General features: G+C 38.4%; 1 pseudogene; it reads right to left on the bottom strand.

Annotated features, from left to right (window-relative positions):
* LOC115868252 overlaps positions 1–4,139 on the bottom strand; it is a 10,525-nt pseudogene extending 6,386 nt beyond the window's left edge.
* Between the last annotated feature and the right edge of the window lie 873 nt (positions 4,140–5,012).

The following is a 5,012-nucleotide window of genomic DNA, read 5'->3' as shown; positions in this document are numbered from 1 at the left end:
TGGGTGCTGGAGCAGCTGTGTGGAGACCCCTGCCAGCGCTGAGATGTTTACACACTCACTAATTCAGCTTTCCTCCTACAGTTGGCATCATTGCGTGTGTTTTGTGAGATGGAGGAGGACATTGTGGATTGGTGTTGGACATATGGGCTTATGTTGGACATGTGGGCTTGGGCAGCACTGGGTTGGGATGCTTTCTTGATGTGCACTTACTCTTTATATAAAACTATCTCTTATACATATGAATTTCTGTGGATTTGTTTCTCTAATATACCCAAACTAACACACTTACTAAAATTACTAACATTTTTTTTTTTTTGTTTGTTTTGTTTTTTTTTTTAAAAATTACTAACATTTTAATCAAATGATTCAAGTACCACATTTTGTCATAAGGCTTGCTCAGGGTGTTTTGCAGCAAAATGACTTTTCCCCCTTAAGTCTTTTTAAAGTCAAGTTTAGCTTCATAAACAAGAAATGTCTGCCTTGAGCATGTGCTTTTTCAAGATCCATCTATACTGAATCAAATTGACAGCAGCCACTTGAAAGATGAAAAAGGAAATTTAGAGGACAGCAAGTGTATGCTAGTCAGCTCAGAATAGAAGGGTAAGTATGATTGCACAACCAGAGAGGTACTCAATGTCACGGAATAGTACTTTTAGAAACTGTTGAATCAGTGTATATTTTGCTATGCATATGCTCAATGACAATAACAAAATACATAAACGTATACAAACAGCACAATGAGCCATCACTGATCTCCTCTGGCTTTCTTATTGTCACAAAGCAGAGGACAGACATGCTTTATTTACACTGACACAAACCATTCCTCCAGAGACACTCTACTCTGCTGGGATTTAGAATCCCTTGCAATGGCCACACAGCACTCACAGACAAGATATACAACTAAGGGGGATTTGTTAGGGAAGAGAACAGGTGACCACAGTCAGAACCAGTAAACGGAAAGGATACAGGCATTGGCCCACATCTCTCCTCAGCCAGGAGCCAGTTCTCTCTCTAGTCCTTGACCTCTCAGCCATGTGGTTAATTGGCTTCTGCCTCTGTGAGCCAGCAAGCTAGCCCACTACCCTGACTCACAGTCTCTTAGTCCTGGCACTGCTTGTCTGGTCTACCTCATGGTGTACTTTCCTTGCCCCTGGTCTCAGCTTGGCTCCTTAGCTCTGTCCTATGGTCTGTATGCCACCCTCTCTGGTGCCTCTGATCTTGGCCCCTACCACTTTAGACAGAGATCTCAAATGTGTTCCACTAATGGCTTTTCTTCCAATGCCTCTTCTTCGAGTGGTCCTGAATTTCTTTTTCCTCTGGGTATTTCTGAGATGGTTTTTATACACAGAGAATTGGCTTTGATGAAGATATGTTTTTTTGTCTTTTCATAGACCATACCCCCAATAAAAGAAAAACAAAACATGGGAACTTAATCCTACCTTAATCCTGCCCATTAGTATATGTAGTAGTTACATGATTTTATGTCAACTTGAAAAACAGGTGTAGGGCTGGAGTCTAGGGGTGTGTCAATCAGGTCACAGACTGATGATGCCTCCCTGTGGGCGTGGCCTTCTCATGAGGATTCTGTGAACTTCTTCTCTTTCTCTGCCTTTGTCTTCCTGTTGAGAAGCCACCCAGAGAATTGTTGAGCCCTGTGAGAGCCTCTGTCTCTCTGCTTCACCTTTCTTTTGACAAGCATGTGGAGCCACACTGAGACCTGGGAGAGCCCTGGAGATGCTTCCGCCACTGGATCTACAAGACTTTGTGCTCACTGGCCTGTGATCTTCCTGCATTTTGCATCGTTGCATGTGCTGTGTGAGTCTGAAGAGAGATTTATGAACTAGTATTGGATTTATGGGCTAATATAGGACTTATGTGCTCGATATGGACTGGACTGGGATGTTTTCTTAATACACAATTACTCTTTGATATAAAACTCTTATACATATATCACTGTCACTGGATTTGTTTCTCTAGTCAACACAGATGAACACAACATAGCAGAGAATTGCATGCAAAATGGGATTATAGTCACAAGCATTAAAAGCTAAACTTTAAAATGTGTAAGAGATTATGGCAATTAATTGACTGTATCTCAATAAAATAAATACTTACTGCCTGCATTCTTTGTATAGATATAATTGTTTTTGCAAACTTGAAATAGTTCTTGAGGGATTTTGCAATGCTTTTTCAATTTCTGCTGTTATTTGATTATGAAAATGAATTTCTCTCTTATACACCACTATGATTATAACATTACCTGAAAAACATCCCACACATCCAGCTATAGCAGCTAACGTCATTAGTGTTTAACAAGTCATGCCCCATAATCTTGGGTTGTGGTAATCTTTTATGTATAATCTATCCTATGACTCTTTCCTTAGCATTGCTGTCCTCAATTAATACTGTGATAGAAAATACAATATTCTTCTTTTGTGACATTCCTGTCTTTAAATTAATGAACAATGGGGTTTTTTTTTTTGTTCTAAGAAATGCTTTTCACTCTCAGCAGTAACATTTGGTATTGTATTAGTCTGTCTCAGAAAGCCTGGGATGACCTCTTCTACTTCAACTCTCAATCCTATGCTGCACTTGGGGCTAACCCATCCTTGATCCTCGGCTGTTTCATAAGAGACTTGACCTACACTGGCTCATTAGCATTATGGATCTCTAGTCCACTACTAGCATCTAATTCCCTATTGTTTACCTTCACCAATCTATGACCTGAGAGCTGAACTTTCCCACTATAGCTTCCTTTAACAGAGCTCAGCTCTAGACAAACCCATAGGTCAATTGATTTTTGTTTTTGTTTCTCAGAGGATCTGTGCTAGACATAAGGAGTTCAAGGATATGCATCTTTCCTTTCCAAAGGCTGACAATGTCAGCTTCAAGAATCTCATTTTAAACACACTTGGTAACAGCATATGTTTGCATTTTGTGTTTTTTAATTTCCTAGTGGTGTCTTCTACTAATAGATTGAAAAATTCCAATGGCTTAAATCAAAACTCCATAGAAATAAATAAATCAACAGCTGTTTAGAAATAAGTCTAGATTTGCCAAGTTAAGAATGATAATTAATCCCTTTTTGAACCTAGAAGACAATAATTATATTTATTTTACTTTTACATGTAAAATAAAATTAAAATTTACCTGTATAAAAAATGAAAGCTGCAATATTTTTAAAAATAAAACATGCCAAACATTACAAAAATAAAACATTATTTTTCTCGTAACTATAGTTAATATAGTTTTCTTTAATGGCTTAGTATAGAAAGGAGGAAAATTATGTGGATGCTTTATTATAGCTTTATAATGTCATGATTTTTTGCAACATTGTAAGCTTACCCCCCTAAAAAAGTAGTAAATTGCATGACAAGGTTTTCATACTTAAGCCTACATTTTATTGTACCACTATTCCTGAACAAATTAAGGCACAATGTTTTATTGGACTCAAAAGAAATACATTATTGAGCAAATAAAAAGATATCAAAGGTCATTCAGTTGTTTTAGTAAAGATTATCAACATTAAGTTTGTAATTTTGTGTTAAAAAACACTTTCTGTATCACAGTTCTATAGAATTGGGTTCTGAGATAGTTCTGACTATTGTTAAGTCAGTTTTTAATTTGGAGTGATAAGCAATTTGATGAAAGCCGAGTTATTGGGATTGAGATTCCTACTAAACATTCTGTTTGCTTATTTATCAGAATCTTTAAAAACTGTGAATCATAGCCCAATGTGTAACCACTACATCACCAGGGAAGCCAGCTATTCCATTTAAGTATTCATGGAATATTTAAAAAGGTGATGTTGCTTTATTAATACCAGACAAAGTAGGACTCTAGAATACTGAATACTGCCACAGATAAAGAGGGACATGGCATAATGATAAATGGTCAATTCATTCAGAAAAAGTAGCAATCCTACATGTGGAGCTTTAAAATATTTACAAAAATAACTGATAGAAATACAAGGAGAAATAGCCAAATTATAGCTTGTGATAGTTAGGTTTTATGTTGAATTGGAGAGCCAAGATTACCAGTGGTTTGACAGTTAACACCTCTTAATCTTCCGGGACCTGACTTACCGTGATGTAATCACAGCCAACCAGTTGCAAGAACATTAGGGTGGGATGCAACATCCTTACTCATTTCACAGTCCAGATGCAACCAATCAAAATGACATTTCCTTGAAGGTATGGTCTGCTTCCAATATAGCTAGACATTTATGAAAAGATTGTTTGCTTTTTGGTGGGTTTGGATTCTGCATGTGGTCTATCAAACTCTGATTCTTTGTACTTGAACCAAAAGCCTACCATATTGCCATATTGCCTGCCTAGCCTGGAAGCTGTCAGCAGTCTGCCTTGTGACCTGCTGTGGCAGTTACATAATCTCCTGCCCACTTGTGAAAGGGTGGAACCGAGCCTGTCAATCAGAGTGGAGTCTAGCCTGTCAATCAGGTTGCAGCTCATTTGGAGGTGCAACAGAGATAAATGGCTGACTTGAGGCCAGATACACACAGACACTCGCTTGTATTCCTGCTGACAAGCCATATGGAGACCCCTGATGGAACCAAAGCTCTGGGGCTGGAGGAGCCACGTGGAGACCCATGCCAACACTGAGATGCTTCCACCACCACTGCATCCACAAGACCTTCCACCCACTGACCTGTGATATTCCCGTATTTGGCATCACTGCATGTGTTGCGTGAGTCTGAAAAGGAAATTATGATATCAGACATATGGGCTAATATCAGACTTATGGACTTGATCTGGACTGGGCTGGGATGTTTTCTTAATATACTATTTTATATAAAGCTCTTTCTTATACACATATGAGTGTCTATGACGTTGTTTCTCTAGTCAACCTGTACTAACACACCAGCCAACCTTAGATTCATTCACTTCTGTAAGTGTTGTGTTCATCTGCTCCCACAGCTATAAGAAGGCAAAAGAAACTTCAAGATTTGGAGGCTCCCTGGTCTTGGATTTATCCACTTCTACAACTGCATGAGC

Source organism: Echinops telfairi, unplaced genomic scaffold, assembly GCF_000313985.2.
Source record: "Echinops telfairi isolate 266 unplaced genomic scaffold, ASM31398v2 ScPeMD7_9;HRSCAF=40, whole genome shotgun sequence".
In the NCBI taxonomy this organism is placed as follows: domain Eukaryota; kingdom Metazoa; phylum Chordata; class Mammalia; order Afrosoricida; family Tenrecidae; genus Echinops; species Echinops telfairi.
The sequence above is the reverse complement of the archived record's forward strand: the minus strand, read 5'-3'. Positions and strand labels throughout refer to the sequence as shown.